We start from the raw sequence: 20,176 nt of genomic DNA, 5'->3' as shown, positions 1-20,176 counted from the left end.
CCGCTCAAGTGTGAGTTTACAGCTCACATTCTCCCACTTAAACTCACACCTTTAATCTCTTCCACATCTTGACAATTCCATACTGTTTGCTAGACCACAAGAGGATCCACACCATATAAACTTGTCAGTATTATAGGCTTTGTCATGACATCTGTTAGGTTCTCATTTGTGTGTATTTTAAGCATATCTACACTTCCATCTTCCACCACTTCTCAAACAAAATGATATTGAATCCTTATGTGCTTTGTCCTTGAATGAAAGTTGGATTCCTTGCGATATGCAAGGCGCTCTGACTATCACAAAACAATGAAATCTTTTCCTGTTTGTTCCCGAGCTTCTCCAGTATCATTTGCATCCAAATAGCTTCCTTGCAAGCTTGTGTAGCTGTCATGTATTCTGCTTCTGTTATAGATAATGCTAGAACACTTTGTAACTTAGATACTCATCTCACTGCTCCTCCTACAAGTGTGAACACATAACCTGTGGCGGATTTACTTTTATTGAGATCACCTGCAAAATATGAATCCACATAGCCCCCAACAATAAATTTTGATCCTCCATAACATGACGCAACATCTGAGGTTCCTTTGATATATCTTAGGATCTTCTTAATAGCACTCCAATGCTCTTTACCAGGATTCGGCATAAAACGACTAACCGCTCCCACTGCTTGTGCAATGTCTGGTCTTGTACATATTATAGTGAACATAAGACTTCCCACTGCTGATGCATGCGATACTCGAGACATCTCCTTCCTCTCAACTTCATTGCTAGGACACATCCATGAGGATAACTTGAAATTAACAATAAGTGGGGTAGAAATTGGCTTACAATCTTGCATGTTGAACCGCCGCAAGATTTTCTTCAAGTAGTTCTTTTGTGAAAGCCAAATATTCTTGTTATTTCTATCTCGGTGAATTTGCATCCCTAGAATCTTGTTTGTTGGTCCCAGATCCTTCATATCAAACTCCCTAGCTAACTGTGCCTTCAATTCTTGGATTCAATCTTTGTTGTCCACGTACAAGAATAAGATATTCAAGTCATTATCACCTTCAAACCTTTTGTAATACATACAATGGTCTGAATTGAGTATGCCGTACCCAAGGCTTATAATGAAGGAATCAAATCTCTTGTACCAATATCTCGGCGCTTGCTTGAGGCCATATAGAGATTTATTCATCCGCTCTGCCACACCATTATGCTTAGGAGGGTATGCAACTGTGAACTGTATAGAAAGTTATGAATTCCTTTGTTACCTTACTAGAGGTGCCTTTATATAGTACCTGGATGGTTTCATATCGGAGTTGGATTCATGTCTTCTATTTGAATTAGAAGACATCCATCTTTTGTTCTTCGAGTCGGGTTAGGAGTCGTCTTCTAAGAATCCTAGGAGTCGTCTTCTAAGAATCCTAACAAACTTCAGAGTCTACCTACTCTTGGATAAGCTGAGGTAGGCTTCTCGACTCTGAGATAGGTATCTCAGATCTGAAGTAGAGATTCTGAGCTATTACTTAGTTTTGGCACATACCTATTTAGCTGCAATGGCAAAGAATGAGACCATTGCTTTGGAGAAAGACGAGGCTACTGCTGTTGCCACGGCTAAGCTGGAGGCCGAGGTGGCCAAGATCAAAGCCAAGGCCACTACTTTACATGCTCACTGTTCTTGTACAAAGAAGAGAGAGAGATTGCCAAGCTGAAGGAGGCAATCCAAGCTTTGGAGGACGAGAAAAAGACAGAGAGTCTACTCGGGTCTTTAAGGATGGCCTTCGTGAGGTGTCAAACTTTTTCAAGAGTCTGCTGCATACAAGTCTATTGATAAGCTCATATATTATCTTATTTTAGTAATCTCTAAACTTGGTTTTTGTTAGAGGATTGGGTTTAAAAAGGACTTATTACTTTGTTTTCCTCATTTTCAGTTTTCTTGAGCACTTGGATGGTTTTTGATGGAAAACGGTCGATTTTGAGTATTTTGAAGAACCGTCAATTGAAGAATAAAGCTAAGACCTTCAAGAATGTTGGAGAATATTTTGAGAATTTTCGGTGAAGTCAATTGACCCAGATTTTGAAGACAAATTGAGCTGAAATATGATCTCGGCAGAACTGCGCTATCTGCGAAGAAGTGGGTCTAGAAGATTCCACAGAATTTTTCTAGAGACGTGTGAGATAGCCCTGGAAAGCTAAGACATCAAGCTTCAATTTACATATTTTTAGAGATTTTTATGAAGGAAGAAACATGGGAAAAACGTGCGAGACATCCAGCTGTCCAGTTTCCTAATCAAAGAAGAAGTCAACCTCTTTCCTTTTTGTTGGATTTATTGTTTTGGAAACCAAGGGTAAATTTCCTTGGAGTTTTAGTAATTGTTGTAGAGGAAGTCTAGGGTTTGAGAGAGCTATTTAAGGAGGACTTTAGAGGATTCTCAGGGACTTTCGGGGGGTTCAACACTTAGATATTCAGCCGACTTTTCTAGGGTGTTCTCCAACTTTTCTTATGGTTTTCATTCATGACTATGTGTACCTAAACGCTTTTGCTAGGGCGTGATAAAATCTTAATATGATTCTCTAGTTTGTTTATTGTTCTTACCTTTGATTGATCTTTTGATGTTGGATTTTTAATCACCATGTTATACTGTTTGAATGCTTAGATGACTGATCACCAACTAGGTTTTCAAATAAGTAATCTATCGCAAATTCACGTAGATACCATACGGGATTTGGGACCAGCTTCTAGTGATTAGAAATTGGAGACACTTAGGGTAGATACCATACTCCTAGGGTTTACATAATTACATGGCATGTTAATGGATTCTTGAACTTAAGGACATCCTGCATGTTCATATTTGAGTTAGATACCATAACCAAATTGCATGCTAAGATAAAGAAATTAGCCTAGATATCATAGGTAATTCATGCCTTAGTGGATTTGCCAACAACATCGATTGAGTGGATTAAAGGTGAGGTAATCAACAACTAGAGAGAATTATTAAGAAGGATTCATTGTCCTAGTACTTTCATAAATTTGTTTTCTCAACTAAAATCAACAAGTTGTGTTTTCTTTACTTCGTTGTTTTAATTTCGTTACTTGCTATCTAAAATTAATCATCTCCCAATAACTATTTCTTTTGCTAGGTTTAGTATAGTAGTTAATCGTATTGTTTATCCAATCCTTGTGGTTCGACCTCGTTCTTGCATAACCTATTCTACTACGGTCTTGCGGGCTTGCGAGTATTTTAATTTGGGATTTTTGTTTGCTTATTTTAAGCGATCGAAAATTACTATCAAGTTTTTGGTGCCGTTGTCGGGGATCGTGTTATTCAATTCGATTAATTATTTGTGCTATACTTAGTTTTAATTTGTTCAATTTTTGTTTGCAGGTTGTAGAATCAGTGCATGTTAGCTCAAGTCAACATTCTGTGGCTCGAGTCAACATTCTGTAGCTCGAGCTAAAATAGCCAACAGACAGATTTTTTTTTTGGAGACGTGCTGATCAGATTTGAACTGGTGATTGAGCTTAACTTCGTGGCATAAGAAAAAAAAAGGCGAAGGGAAGAAAGAGAAGAAACTTTTGGGAAAGGTACAATGACATGTTTCTATGAGATCCATTCTACTTTAGCTTTAGAAGTAGAAGTGGCAAAATTGAGACATGAGCTGAAGCTACTGGCTGGAAAGAAAGCGGTTTGTGCCTTGTGTTCTAGCACTATGCATACTATTAAAACGTGTCCACACAATCCCGTATGACAAGAGGAGACTGCATCCCGAACATATTCACAAAATAGAGTTGGCTACAATCCCTACTCTAACATGTGCAATCCGGGTTGGAGAGATCATCCAAATTTTTCATGGACAAATCAGCTAGGACAGTCCTCAATAGTTCCACTGTTTGAGCAACCAACCGAGTCGAAGAAGCCTTGCCTTGAAGATATGTTTACCCAATTCATGCACATTACGCAAGCCTCAATTCAAAAATTATGTATACAATTGGAGCTGCTAGCTAATGTGGTAAATGAGAGGAGTCAAACCGAAGCTAATTCAAGAGGTATGGAGGATGCAAAGGCAATTAGAACTTTACAAAACGGCAAGTCATATGGCAGAGAAGATGAGGATGTGATTTTGAGGGATGAGAGAGTTAAAGATACACCAGTTGTGCCTCCATCTTCACAAAAGGAAAGTGACCAATTAATACCTCCTAGTGCACCACCGGTTGCCCCATTGAAGGAGAGAGTTTGCATACCTCCTCTACCTTTCCCTCAACAATTTCAGAAGCAAAAGAAAGGCAGACACATGTTGGATATCATGGAATTGTTCAAGAAAGTTCACATCAACATTCCGCTATTGGATGCAATTAAACAAGTTCCATCATATGCCAAGTTTGCGGAGCATGAGAGGGTGATGCTAAACGAAGAGTGCAGTGTTATTCTACTCAATAAATTGCCACCAAAGTTAAAAGATCCAGGGAGTTTTACAATCCCTTGTGTTATTGGCAATTTACGATTTGAATTTTTTTTGATTGATTTGGGTTCTAGTGTTAACTTAATGCCTTTATCTGTTTCCTAAACTGAAACTTAAATTGCTGCCCACTCATGACATGTCAATTGGACCAAAAGAGTTCTCTCCGGGCCACAAAGTCCTTTTGAACAACTCTATGCTCAAGCTATTTCCATGGAAATTACGTTCAAGAAGGCACGGTCCTTTTCGAGTTGCTCAAGTCTACCCCAATGGAGCTGTTCATAGTCCAAACTTGGAGAGGGACAAAGAGTTTAAAGTTGACATGCATCGCCTCAAACCATATCTTGAAGTTGGCTATGATGCTGCCAAGTCCGTCACTTGAATGAATGCATTGCTCTACGTCTTGCCTAGACATTAAATAAAGCGCTTCTTAGGAGGCAACCTAAGCTCTTTTTCATTCTATTTTTTTTTATTTCTTTACTTAGTGCTTAGATATAAATCCTGATATTTCGATTTTGTTTCCTGAAGGATATATTGGACAGGGGTAAAATTAGCTCGAGCTATGAAATTTCCACTTGATGGTTCATTGAGACAGCTGCAGATTTAGCTCGAGTTAAACATTTTTTACTAGATGACTTGAATGGGAAGCTTGTCCAAAGACCCTCAATATCAGGTTGTATCTTTTCCCTCGCTTCTTATTGTGTGTTTGTGATTTATTATGATTAATTGCATTGAGGACAATGCACAATTTAAGTGTGGGGGTGGGATACATCATGCATGATGAAAATTTTCAAAAAAAAAAAGAAAAAAAAAGTTTATTGTCATATGTCATCTCTTTTGCAAGTACATATGAAGTAATTTAGTTTTGTTATCACACAGATGAATTTGAGTTAAGAACACACATTCTTATCTAGGTTTCTTTAAACTGAGTCTTGTTTCATCTACTCTTTTTAGTTAACAATTACACTTGCACATTACACATGTTTGTGGGGTATGCCATTTGAGATTAATCATGAATGTTCCTAGTGTTTTAAGAGGAGTTGGAATTTGTTGAGTTAGATACCTTGGCATGAAAAAGAAAAAGAAAACAGAAAAAAAAAAAGAAAAGAAAAGAAAAATCCATAAGTATATCCAAAATAATTGTGTGTTTGTCTTTGGTTTTCTCTACTGAGTAACCGGGCCTCTTGCCTAGCAAGCAGTGAGTTTCGCGTAAAAAGGTAGAGAGATCAAGATGAATAATTGCATGACTAGCGAAGCCTCGTTACCTTTTTGACTCGAGTCATTAAACTCGTTGGGGTGTCTCTACACCTAATGCCTTAAGCCAACTAGTATGGGAGTCATTGGTTGAAAGCTCGTTACATGGATCAATTAGAAAGCTTAATGAGGTTTAGCATTGCACAAGTCATGAGAAAAAAAAGGAAAAAAAAAACTGAAAAAAAAATTATGCCTTGGTATTTCACTTGATGGTTCCAATGATTCTTGTGATACTACAATATTTGAGTTATGATCAATTGAAAGTCAAACAATTCATGTGTGATTCATGCACAAAATACATAATGACACTAATGGAGTAGATGGTATGAGAACTTGGTTGAAGTGGCTGAAGATGTGAATTGTGGAGTTTGAATACTTGAACTAATTTGTGTGAATACATCTCTAAATTCTCTTCTGCTACTGCTTTTGGATGATGTCATTATGATGATTTGTGTAAATAAATGTTTGTGGTTATCGTTATGTTAAACCCTCACGAGACTATAACTCGTCCACTAGGGACAAATAGGGGTTTAAAGGCTTGTTGCATACGCTGAATGTAACCGTGATTTCTACGAAAGTGAGTTAGGTTTTTTTTTTAATTTGTTTGATTTATTTTCTTTGCTCGAGGACAAGCAAAAACTAGGTTCGGGGGTATTTGATAAGCTCATATATTATCTTATTTTTGTAATCTCTAAACTTGGTTTTTGTTAGAGGATTGGGTTTAAAAAGGACTTATTACTTTGTTTTCCTCATTTTCAGTTTTCTCAAGCACTTGGATGGTTTTTGATGGAAAACGATCGATTTTGAGTATTTTGAATAACCGTCAATTGAAGAATAAAGCTAAGACCTTCAAGAATGTTGGAGAATATTTTGAGAATTTTCGGTGAAGCCAATTGACCCAGATTTTGAAGACAAATTGAGCCGAAATATATATGATCTCGGCAAAACTGCGCTATCTGTGAAGAAGTAGGTCTAGAAGATTCCACAGAATTTTGCTAGAGACGTGTGAGATAGCCCTGGAAAGCTAAGACATCAAGCTTCAATTCACATATTTTAGAGATTTTTATGAAGGACGGAACATGGAAAAAACGTGCAAGACATCCAGCAGTCCAGTTTCCTAATCAAAGAAGAAGTCAACCTCTTTCCTTTTTGTTGGGTTTATTGTTTTGGAAACCAAGGGTAAATTTCCTTGGAGTTTTAGTAATTGTTGTAGAGGAAGTCTAGGGTTTGAGAGAGCTATTTAAGGAGGACTTCAGAGGATTCTCAGGGACTTTCGGGGGTTCAATACTTAGATATTCAGCCGACTTTTCTAGGGTGTTCTCCAACTTTTCTTGTGGTTTTCATTCATGACTATGTGTACCTAAACGCTTTTGCTAGGGCGTGATGAAATCTTAATATGATTCTCTAGTTTGTTTATTGTTCTTACCTTTGATTGATCTTTTGATGTTGGATTTTTAATCACCATGTTATATTGTTTGAATGCTTAGATGACTGATCACCAACTAGGTTTTCAAATAAGTAATCTGTTGCAAATTCACGTAGATACCATACGGGATTTGGGACCAGCTTCTAGTGATTAGAAATTGGAGACAGTTAGGGTAGATACCATACTCCTAGGGTTTACATGGCATGTTAATGGATTCTTGAACTTAGGGACATCCTGCATGTTCATATTTGAGTTAGATTGTAACGGCCCATACTCCGAGCCGGGCGCATGGGCCGCTACCCCCAACCCATCTCCTTTTCCCCAGGAAGGTTGTTGGTGGTGAGACTCGATCCCCCGATCTCACACACCCTTTAACATAGGGCCAAAGGCACCATATGCTACCAACTAAGCCATGAACACAATCACAAACTGATCCAGATATGGCCTGCATACCCTATGCATCAAATCCATAAACGTTGCAGGTGCATTGGTTAGCCCAAATGGCATAACCAAGTACTCATAATGGCCAAACCGTGTGCGGAAAGCTGTCTTCGGAATATCCTCCTCCCGGATCCTCAGCTGGTGATATCCCGACCTGAGATCAATCTTGGAGTAATAGTGGCTACCCCTCAATTGATCAAACAGATCATTAATCCTCGGCAATGGATATTTATTCTTCACTGTCACCCGATTCAGCTGTCGGTAATCCACACACATCCGCATCGTACCATCCTTCTTTTTCACAAACAGAACAGGTGCTCCCTAAGGTGAAGTGCTCGGTCTAATAAAACCCAACTTCTGTAAACCTGTCAACTGAGCGTCTAACTCCTTCAGCTCTGCTGGTGCCATCCTGTACGGTGGTATAGAAATAGGATCTGTACCCGGATACAACTCAATCACAAAGTCAATCTCCCTCTGCGGTGGCAACCCCGATAAATCATCAGGAAAAACATCCATATAGTAATCCACCATAGGTATAGGAGTCAAAGACTCCTCCCTAGACTCTGAGGTAATCAAACCTGCTACAATACAATCGGTGTATTGAGGATTATCTAAAAAATGTGGACACGGAAGAAGTCTCGTCCCACGAAATTTAACCCTCCCCGCAGGTGTGGTCAGTGTAATCCTCCTCTCAAGGCAAGGCCAATGTGGTGGCTGATGCCTTGAGTAGGAGATTGGTTGTAGCTCGGTTGGCTATCCGTGAATTTGAGTTAGTGGATACGCTTAGTCAGTATCGACTGGATATGGAGGAGCGTGGAGACTCATTGAGTTTACGGAGTTTGATTGCTCGTCCGACACTTGTACAACAGGTGTTGGATGCACAGTTGGGGAATACACTATTTGATGACGTTGAGAATATTGAGGGATGGGTCAGAGGTACCGATGGTGGAGTTAGATTCTGGGGTCGGTTAGTGGTCCCAGAGGATACCGAGTTACGGGAGGAGATACTTCGGGAGGCACACCATTCACAATTTGCGATGCATCCTGGTGCTACTAAGATGTATCGAGATTTACGAAGACAGTATTGGTGGAGTGGCATGAAGAGAGATGTTGCACAGACCGTGACTCGATGTCTTACCTGTCAGCAGGTAAAGGTAGAGCATCGACGACCCGCAGGATTGTTACAGCCGCTTCCATTACCTGAGTGGAAGTGGGAGCATCTTACTATGGATTTTGTGATGGGTTTACCTATGACTCTATGGAGGCATAATGCGGTTTGGGTGGTTGTTGATCGGTTGACAAAGACAGCTCATTTTATGCCTATTCGACAGACAGATTCGATAGAGTCGTTGACCAGGTTGTATGTACGAGAGATAGTCCGACTGCATGGCGTACCATTGAGTATTGTCTCTGATCGGGATCCCAGATTTACTTCACGGTTTTGGGGCAATTTTCAGGGTGTTCTAGGAACGAAACTGAACTTCGATACAGCTTTTCATCCTCAGACTGATGGGCAGAGTGAGCATACCATTCAGATTTTGGAGGATATGCTTCGGACTTGTGTGGTAGACTTCCGAGGAGATTGGGAGACTCATATTCCTCTGGTGGAGTTTGTGTATAATAATAGCTACCAGAGCAGTATACAGATGGCACCATATGAGGCATTATATGGGAGACCTTGTAGATCACCATTATGCTGGTCAGAGGTTGGTGACAGACCATTATTGGGTCCAGAGATGGTGCAGCAGACTACTGAGGTAGTGACAGTGATCCGGCGACGACTTCTGACAGCTCAGTCACGTCAGAAGAGTTACGCAGATAGGAGACGTAGACCTCTAGAGTTTCAGGTGGGGGATCACGTGTTTCTGAGGGTTAGTCCGAAGCGAGGGGTACAGAGATTTGGGAGAGCGGGGAAGTTAGCTCCGAGGTTTATAGGACCATTTGAGATTTTGGAGAGAGTGGGGACAATAGCTTATCGATTAGCTTTACCCTCACAGTTGTCAGGGGTACATGGTGTGTTTCATGTGTCTATGTTACGGAGATACCATAGGGACCCTTCTCATATATTAGATTGGTCTACCTTGGAGATTGGTGAGGACGCTACTTTTGAGACACGTCCTATTAGGATTGCGGATAGACGGGAGAGGCGGCTACGATCGAAGACCATACCCTTAGTCAAGGTGATATGGCAGCACTATGGTGCTGAGGAGGCGACCTGGGAGTTGGAGTCTGACATGCGAGCTAGATTTCCGGAGTTATTCACTACCTAGGTACGATTTTAATTTCGGGGACGAAATTATTTTCTTAAGGGGGGGAGGATGTAATATCCTGACCCGATTATACACTATTTATGGTATTTTGACACGTTGATCGAGGTGGAGTGAACCTCGGTAATCATGAATTGGGATTTAGGGAGAATAAAAAATTAAATCAAGATAAAACTATGAAAATATTTTTAATAAATGGGGGATTTAAAAAGAAAATTATTGGCGCAAGAATTACTTGAATCAGATTTAAATTGGATTTATTATAAATTTTTTAAGTTAATTTGAACATTTTAGTTAGGGGTATTTTTGAAAGATGGGTGTTTTTGAAAGTAAAATATTGTATAAAAGAAAAATTAAAGAAAAAATAATAAAATAATTGCAAAAATACCCTCTTCTCTCACGATTTTCTCTCTCTCTCTCCTCTTTCTCTCTCTAAAACGGGTTCAACTGCGATTTCATGATTCCGGCGACGGTGACGGTCAAGGCTGGTATCAAAAGAAGCGTACGGACGAGACGAGTGTAACTCAACTTGAATCACGTCGATCGGAGCTCCGGTTTGGGAGAAATTTGAGATTGAAGTTCCGGCCACCGTGAACTTTCTTTGGTCGATCCGGCCGATTCCGGCGACGGTTTGGCTTGATTCAGGTACCTATGAGTTCATTTCATCGAGCTCTTCAATTTGATATAAGATTTGGCAGGTTTGGGTGGCCGGATCGCCGGCGGTGACGTTGAATGGGTTTCGGCTGAGTTGACCGAGTCAGGCCGAGTTGACTCGGTTGACTGATGTGTTGACCGGTTCAACCCGGTTTGACCCATTTGACCCGGTTTATGTCGATTTTGACCCATTTCACCTGGTTTGACCCGGTTTTGATCCGTTTGACCCGGTTTTGACCCATTTGATCCGGTTTGCCCGTTGACCGTTGACTTTGACCGTTGATCATAGTTGACCGAACGTATTTTAACTGTATTTTCTTATATCGTGTTTTTCGGTGTAGACGGTGATCCCGGTTGAGATTCGGAGCGGGTTGACTTTCGGGGTCAGGGGTTAATCAGGGACGCGTGATTGATATTTGCATCTTGATTTCCAGGTAGGGTTTCCGTGTCTCTCGTGTGTGATTCTAGGGTTCCGATTTCACGGACTCTTACTATATTGTGGTTCTGTCGGTTTCCAGGGGTGGAAATTCGACCTGTTTGTGTGTTTTATACGTATTCTCTGTTGATTATCATTATTGACATGCTTTTAGGAGTGAGGTGATTGGAGGTGGTTGATGTAAACTGTGGGGCCCATGTAGGAGCCCAATATATCGGATTATTATGGATTATACAATCAATCGGGTACGTACCTGTAGACCGTCTGAGGTGAGGTGTATCACAGGGGACGCTCTCTGGTGTAGGCTATGCTATCGGGATATCCGATCCTCATCCAGTTTCGGTGTGGACCTGGACTGGGAGACACCCTACGGGGATTAGGGTGGGTCCAGGGGTGGATTATGGATTATGGATTACCGGAGACTAGTGTTTGTGGTTACGGTGCTGTATAGCCTTATCGGTTACCATATTACTTGGTTGAATTGCCAATGATTGTATATTTATTGTGCTGCATATTATGCGTCATATCCCTGGATTTCTTTTTTTTTTTTTATATCGGTGTTCCCTTTCTATGCCCTACTGAGCTTCTTGGCTCACCCCTCTTCTTGTTTCCCTTTCAGGTGAGTTAGATTTAGGTGATGCTGGTCAGCGGCGGGACGCATGAGCTGGTGTGTAGCCTCGAGCTGCTTCTTTAACAAGTTTTGAGGATTTGGGGTTTTGTATTTGTATATATGTTACTTATTTGCTCAGTCTGATCTCGGGTATATATGTGGTATTCTGGAGAGACTATGCACATGTTATATTTCAGGAGTTGTTACTATTTTATATATTTTATATATTGATTTAGGTATATTGGATTAAGGGTTGGTTCGAGGGATGGGGTCCCCTGCCGGTCACGTTCTTATGGGTTTAGGTACACTTCGGTATACCTTAGGAGAGAGGGGCGTGACATAGATACCATAACTAAATTGCATGTTAAGATAAAGGAATTAGCCTAGATACCATAGGTAATTCACGCCTTAGTGGATTCGCCAACAACATCGATTGAGTGGATTAAAGGTGAGGTAATCGACAACTAGAGAGAATTATTAAGATAGATTCATTGTCTTAGTACTTTCATAAATTTGTTTTCTCAACTAAAATCAACAAGTTGTGTTTTCTTTACTTCGTTGTCTTAATGTCGTTACTTGCTATCTAAAATCTGTCATCTCCCAATAATTATTTCTTTTGCTAGGTTTAGTATAGTAGTTAATCGTATTGTTTATCCAATCCTTGTGGTTCGACCTCATTCTTGCATAACCTATTCTACTACGGTCTTGTGCGCTTGCGAGTATTTAAATTTGGGATTTTTGTTTGCGTATTTTATGCGATCAAAAATTACTATCATCTGTCATTCGCGAGGAGGGCTTTTTCACTTGGAGAGCAGTTTTGAAGGTGGAAGAGACTCGAGAAGATATTATAAATCTTTTTCACACTACTGAAAGTAGGCTTAGGAATCCTTCCTTTGAGTCTTCCACGGATGAGGAGGATGATGAGACCAAGGAGGTGCCTATTGGTGATCAGCCTTCTCATCAGGACTTTCTAATCATCATCTCGGATGAAGGTGATCACCAGGCATCTATTACTGAGGATTAGGGATCTTCTTCATGGCATGCCTCTCCTCTTGCTACTCTTCTAGGTGATCCTCCTCCAGTTGAGCATAGCATACCCGAGGAGGCCATTCCCAAGCCCACTGTGGATTATGCTCTTTTTTTATGAACTATTATGTACTCATCTTTCTCTTTGGAAGTAAATAAAACTCTCTTCAATTTGTTTTATACTTGTTTTATTCTTACAAGCAATCAATACCGAGGATTATGTACTTGCATTCTCGGTCGCATCTCATAGAAAGTTTCAAGAAAATTTTGTGTAAACCGAATGTACTGATGGACGAGGACCGACCATACATGTTGGCGAAGACCAAGCATGTCCATGTTGTTCGATCACAACACATGAAAAACTTACAAAATTTTCCAAGTGTAGGTTTTTTCCAAGAACTGAGCATGTCTATGCTGCTTGGTCATGCTTCTATGAAAAAAAAGTTGTTCTATGAGCATTGAACGAGGATCGAGCATGTTGATTCTTCTAAGGTGGCTTTCCTTCACTTTTGGCCTTCTCTTCAGCTCGTTACCAAACTCTTTGGTTTGATCACTTTCCCAAATCTAGTTTGTACGAGGCTTCAACTCGCTCATTTTTTACCGCGAATTTTTTCAATGTGTTTATGTCGAACTTACTGGTTCCTTCACAAAGAATTTGTTCCAAGTGTAATTGTTATCAAGAGCATTATTTCTGAAGTCATGTAGTTTGGTACTAAGCATGACCTTCATTTCTGATGGAAACATACAACTCGCGGAAGCGTATAAGAACCTCATAGACATAAATGATAGCTAGATTAAGTTTCAAAAATTTCTTATCAAATACTAATCACCATAGCACAAACCATATATCAATTAATTACAAGAAGATTATATACCTTGAGATCTCTCTGATTTGATCTCTAATAATCAGGAACGAAGGATGGAGTCAGCGAGTTTGATACTAAGCTCAAACCTGCGGATCTTCCACCGTATGCACCAATTCCCAAACTTGGATTGAGAGGGTGGTCTCTTTTCTCCAAGAACCTGAAGAACACAAACCAAAACTAGTGGAAACGATTAGAGAGTAGAGAGGCCAATTGGTGTCTCAAAACTTGTATTAACAAAACACACACTATGTGTGTATTTATAGGGTTTGGCCACACCTAGGGTTTTCTCCCTAGGTGGGCCGGCCCCTAAGCCTCTCCCTCTCCTAATTCCGGTCCGTTTTGGTTTTCCTGTATCTTCTAGTATTGGGCTTCTGGGCTGCAGTGGGGACCAACTAGGAAAAATAAAACATGGGCTTCCTATGAATTTAATTATCAGCCCAAAACCATGGACATAATTATAATTCATAAATTATAAAATATTCCACTAAAATATTATAATTGCACTCCCCGTTTTATCTCAAATTAAATCTGAGCCTTTCGTTATACTTGTTCATAAATTCCCCACGTTAAGTTACAGATACCTGCCAATTAAATATGCCACTGACATATAATATTTAATTGACATCTTTAAATATTTCCTTGATCTTACCGCTTAACTTATTTGAATGTGTCGAATTAATTAAAATCCACCTGCAGGGTTTTGACACAATCTCAAATCCTATAAGCATTCTCAAGAGGGTATCATCAATCCATAATTGGACGTGAATTTTATTAACAGATTATTTTCCATCGTACAATTAATGCGGTGACCCAACTCACTTGGTGTTTGTTGGCCTGTACAAAAAGACCTCACCCTTTAGTAAATCAAAGTCTCGTACATTAAATGCACATGTACTAATAATCTTTAATAAATTAAGAATATGAACAATTCTATAACGTCTGTGTGAGTGTACAATTTTTCATATAGTCAGACTAGGAAAATTGACTCACAAGTAGTCCTGATCAATACACTCCAAGTGTACTGGTATAGTAAGTTCAAGCTTTGTCGCTTTCCGTAACCAAGATAGGTATACTGAAATACTATACCACAGCCAAGCCAACGGTTTGTCCAATTCCGTCTTAGCTGTGATCGCTTACTTATATTCGATAGGAATTTATGAATTGATCTTCCGTGTGCAAGCTCAGACTCTACACACCAATTCATATACCATATAGAATAAAAGACACTGATGCCAATATGTCTTTTCTCATTTTAAATGTTAAATATATTTTATTCAAATAAATAAATCAAGTTTGAATATTATATAAAATATTGGCCTTTAGCATACTATTCCTATCAATCTCCCACTTCTGCTTAAGGCCATGACGATACACATCTTATTGCCAGGCCCTCCAAGTGTCCCTCAAATTGTTTTGTTGGTAAGCACTTGGTGAATGGATCCGCCAGGTTATCCTTTGATGCTATCTTCGTCACTACGACGTCACCTCTCTGTACGATCTCTCGTATCAAGTGATACTTGCGTTCAATATGTTTTCCTTTTGAATGAGCCCTTGGTTCCTTTGAATTTGCAACTGCTCCGCTATTATCACAGTAAAGTGTAATAGGCGACAAAGCTGTAGGCACCACATTCAAGTCCGTAAGAAAGTTCCGGAGCCACACTGATTCTTTAGCTGCCTCAGAGGCTGCTACATATTCAACTTCCATAGTGGAGTCAGCAATACAAGATTGCTTGACACTTCTCCAACTAATGGCTCCACCTCCCAATGTGAAAACATACCCTGAAGTTGATTTCCTGGAATCTTTTTCTGACTGAAAATCTGAATCTGTATACCCAGTGGGTATAAGCTCATCAGACTTGTAAACTAGCACATAATCTCTCGTTCTCCTTAGGTACTTGAGTATGTGTTTTACAGCAATCCAATGTTCCATACCTGGATTAGACTGATATCTGCTAACTTGACCAACCATATAACATATGTCCGGTCTAGTACACATCATGGCATACATGAGGCTTCCCACTGCCGAAGCATATGGTACTTGACTCATTTTCTTTATCTCATCAGCATCCTTAGGACACTGATCTCGAGATAAAGTGACTCCATATCTATAAGGAAGAAATCCTTTCTTGGAATCTTTCATGCCGAATCTTGCCAGGATGGTGTCAATGTAGAATCCCTGAGATAGGCCCAACATTCTTTGTTTCTGATTTCTTAGTAGTTTGATCCCAAGAATGTGGCCGGCTTCTCCCAAATCTTTCATTTCGAATTGACTACTCAACCAGACTTTAACAGTAGATGATATAGCTACATCGTTTCCGATAAGTAATATATCATCTACATAAAGTACTAAGAATACCACCACACTTCCATTGCTCCTCCGATAGACACAAGGTTCATCAGAACATTGCTCAAATCCATAGGATTTTATGGCCTGGTCAAATCTTATATTCCAAGACCTAGATGCCTGCTTGAGTCCATAAATGGATCTCTTAAGCTTGCACAACAGGTGCTCTTGGTTTCTCGCTACAAATCCATCTGGTTGCACCATATAGATGCTTTCGTCAAGACTTCCATTTAGGAAAGCTGTCTTGACATCCATTTGCCATATTTCATAATCATAATATGCTACAATGGATAAAAGTATCCGGATAGATTTAAGCATTGCTACCGGTGAAAAGGTTTCCTCATAATCGATCCCTTCTTTCTGAGTGTACCCTTTCGCAACAAGCCTAGCTTTGAAGGTTTCAACCTTCCCATCCACCCCCTTCTTTCTCTTGTAGATCCACTTGCAACCAATGGGTTTTACACCATTCGGTGGTTCTACAAGTTCCCAGACTTGATTTGAGTACATGAACTCCATCTCAGATTTCATAGCTTTCTTCCAAGATATTGCATCTTTATCTTGGAGAGCTTCTTTGTAGTTACCGGGATCAGTATCTTGTTCAGTTGGGATCATTTCATACACTTGACCCAATAGAGCATACCGACTAGGTAATCTAGTTACCCTCCCACTACGACGAGGCTCTATTTGTTCGTTTGGAGTATTTTGGTGTGATGATTATGTTCAATTTGTATCAGGATCTTCACGCTGATCTGGTTGATTCCCCAGCATCTCCTGATCATCCCTCTGAACATAATCAATTTGGGATTCCACAATCCTCCCACTGTTATGTGGTACTGGATCGTTATCCTCAACTGGTATTTCTTGAGTTGTTTGGTTTCCTTGTGTTTCCCCTCTTAATTCTTCAAGAACAATCTTACTTTTGGGTTTGTGATTCATCATATAGTCTTCTTCTAAGAATCAGGCATTGGTGCTGACAATGGCCTTTTGATCCTTAGGACTATAAAACAAACCACCTTTGGTACCTCGAGGGTATCCAACGAAAAAACGTACTTTTGTTCTTGATTCCAACTTCCCAGTGTTCCCTACCAGCACATGGGCCGAACTACCCCATATCCGTATATGGGCCAAGCTGGGCTTTCGCCCTGTCCATAATTCAGTAGGAGTAGTTGGTACTGACTTAGAAGGAACTAAGTTCAGAATATAGGCAGATGTTTCCAGGGCATAGCCCCAGAAGAAATTAGGCAACTCAGAAAAACTCATCATCGATCTTACCATTTCCATAAGAGTCCTATTCCTCCTTTCTGCCACACCATTTTGTTGTGGTGTGCTTGGCGCAGTCAACTGGGATGAAATCCCCTCTGCGTTTAAGTATTCCATAAACTCTCCCGAGAGGTATTCGCCACCACGATCAGATCGTAGTGTTTTGATACTCTTTCCTAAACGCTTCTCCGTAACTGCCTTATAGCTTTTGAACATCTCAAAAGTTTCAGACTTACGGTGCATTAGAAAAATGTATTCATACCTTGAGTAATCGTCTATGAAAGTGACGAAGTACTCATAACCTCCTCTCGCTTGGATAGTCATTGGACCACACACATCAGAATGTACCAACTCCAAACATTCTTTGGCTCTATACCCCTTGGCCGAAAATGGCCTCTTAGTCATCTTACCTTCCAAACATGATTCACAGACTGGAAGTTCCTCAACTTCTAATGAACTCAAAGGTCCATCTCGTACCAGTCTAGTAATCCTGTTTAGATTTATATGACCTAAGCGTAGATGCCAAAGATAAGTTTGATTTGGTTTCGAAGGTTCCTTTCTCTTATATGGCAAAATTGTTGAGTTATTCAATTCATTACATATAGCAGAACTTGGACTTATAATGTAAAGATTATCTACCAAAGTACCAGAACAGATAAAACGTTTATTGTACCTGATAACAATAGAGTTATCAAACTCAAAACAATATCCATTCAAAGCTAAAGATGGAACTGAAAGTAAATTTCGTCTCACAGCTGGTACGTAAAGACAATCGTTCAAAATTAAAGTCCTATCACTACTAAAACTCAAATGAAAAACGCCTACTGCTTCTACTCTTAATTTTGTCCCATCTCCCAAAAGCACGTAACTCTCTTCCTTATTCGGTCGCCTGGTTTCTTGGAACCCCTGCAACGAATTGCAAACATGATTAGTGGCTCCAGTGTCTACACACCAAGATCCAGTAGACACAACCGCTAATTGTGTTTCGACAACAAATAAAAGATAGTTACTTTGAGTATTCTTGCCTAGCCATGTTTGACATTGCTCACGTTAAGTTACAGATACCCGTCAATTAAATATGCAACTGACATATAATATTTAATTGACATCTTTAAATATTTCCTTGATCTTACCGCTTAACTTATTTGAATGTGTCGGATTAATTAAAATCCACCTGCAGGGTTTTGACACAATCTCAAATCCTATAAGCATTCTCAAGAGGGTATCATCAATCCATAATTGGACGTGAATTTTATTAACAGATTATTTTCCATCGTACAATTAATGCGGTGACCCAACTCACTTGGTGTTTGTTGGCCTGTACAAAAAGACCTCACCCTTTAGTAAATCAAAGTCCCGTACATTAAATGCACATGTACTAATAATCTTTAATAAATTAAGAATATGAACAATTCTATAACGTCTGTGTGAGTGTACAATTTTTCATATAGTCAGACTAGGAAAATTGACTCACAAGTAGTCCTGATCAATACACTCCAAGTGTACTGGTATAGTAAGTTCAAGCTTTGCCGCTCTCATAACCAAGATAGGTATACTGAAATACTATACCACAGCCAAGCCAACGGTTTCTCGAATTTCGTCTTAGCTGTGATCGTTTACTTATATTCGATAGGAACTTATGAATTGATCTTCTGTGTGCAAGCTCAGACTCTACACACCAATTCATATACCATATAAAATAAAAGACACTGATGCCAATATGTCTTTTCTCATTTTAAATGTTAAATATATTTTATTCAAATAAATAAATCGAGTTTGAATATTACATAAAATATTGGTCTTTGGGATACTATTCCTATCAATTTCAACTCCTTTTGTCATCACGCGAAGCTTTTTTGCTTGGCAATATTCAATCTGGAGTGTCCTTTTCTAAGTTACTAAGCTTCTGTGTGGTTTTGACTTCTTTGAGAGGATCCTCTTCTAAGCTACTAAGCATGTGCTTGGTTTTGGTTTTTTGAGAGGATGACCTTTTCTTTCTGGATTCTCGCAGTTGATGAGAATTGAACAACTCTTTATTGCTTGAGAAAATAACTAACGAAAAACAAAATTGAATTGTGCAATATACATTTACTAATCTTATGCTCATCTAGACATAATACTTCTTGAGGTGCTCAGCACTTCATGACCTCACATCCACTGCTTTGTTAGGGTTTTCAACCCTGTATACGCCTTCCTTTAGGACTTCAATTACTTTGAAGGGTCCTTCCCAGATCTCTCCCAACTTCCCCGGGTGTCTTTTGGTTGCTTGTATCCACATGGGGTTAATCAACGCCCAACTTGTATCATCACATGGGTCAAGCCCAAACTCCTAGGAAGAACCTGGGTCCACGAGTCACCGCAGCTTCCCCGGGTGTTTTTTGGTTGCTTGTGTCCACATGGGGTAATCAACGCCCAACTTGTATCATCACATGGGTCAAGCCCAACTAAGTCAATACTCAGATTTAGGACAAGCCCAAACTCCTAGGAAGAACCTGGGTCCATGAGTCAATGTGGCCCTCTTCCTCATGCAAGCACCGAGTTACACAACTTGATGTAAATATTCTCCCAAATCAATGATTCACGGCCACCATAAAAGCTCCGACCAACTGGTGATCTATGGTAATGTGTGATAAGCTTCAGCTGGTGAATGGTGTTGAAGATTTTGAGTTAGAAGACGCTCTCGAAGGAAGACTCTAGATGGTATTATAGTAATAAGAGTTAGTTTGTTGTAATCAAGAGTTAGCTTAATGGTGTCAAGTTTTGTAACTAACTCTACTGCTGTCATTACTTGATTGGCTAGTTAGTAGTTAAATACTCATTACTGTAACAGAGTTTAGCAGTTTTAATGAATACAAGAACTTTCTGGTTTTCCTATTTCCATCTTCCTCTACAAACTTCCTCCGCCATTACCCTATTCATTTCCATGTGTGGTTAAGTTTTGAAAGAGGTTAACATTTGGTATTGAAACTCTTCGATCCTGAATTGACACCCACTGTTCCCTTCCGTGCATGTCGCGTTACAATACTAGGTCTAACACAATGGAGAATCGCATGTCAATTCTTGAAGCTTCGGTGGAGAATCTTTCGGTTGCTATGGCGAAACAGTTTACCAGTCTCACAAATTCATTGGAATCATAGATCGGTGCCAAG

This window comes from Tripterygium wilfordii, chromosome 2 (assembly GCF_013401445.1).
Source record: "Tripterygium wilfordii isolate XIE 37 chromosome 2, ASM1340144v1, whole genome shotgun sequence".
In the NCBI taxonomy this organism is placed as follows: Eukaryota; Viridiplantae; Streptophyta; class Magnoliopsida; order Celastrales; family Celastraceae; genus Tripterygium; species Tripterygium wilfordii.
Note: the sequence above shows the minus strand (reverse complement) of the source record.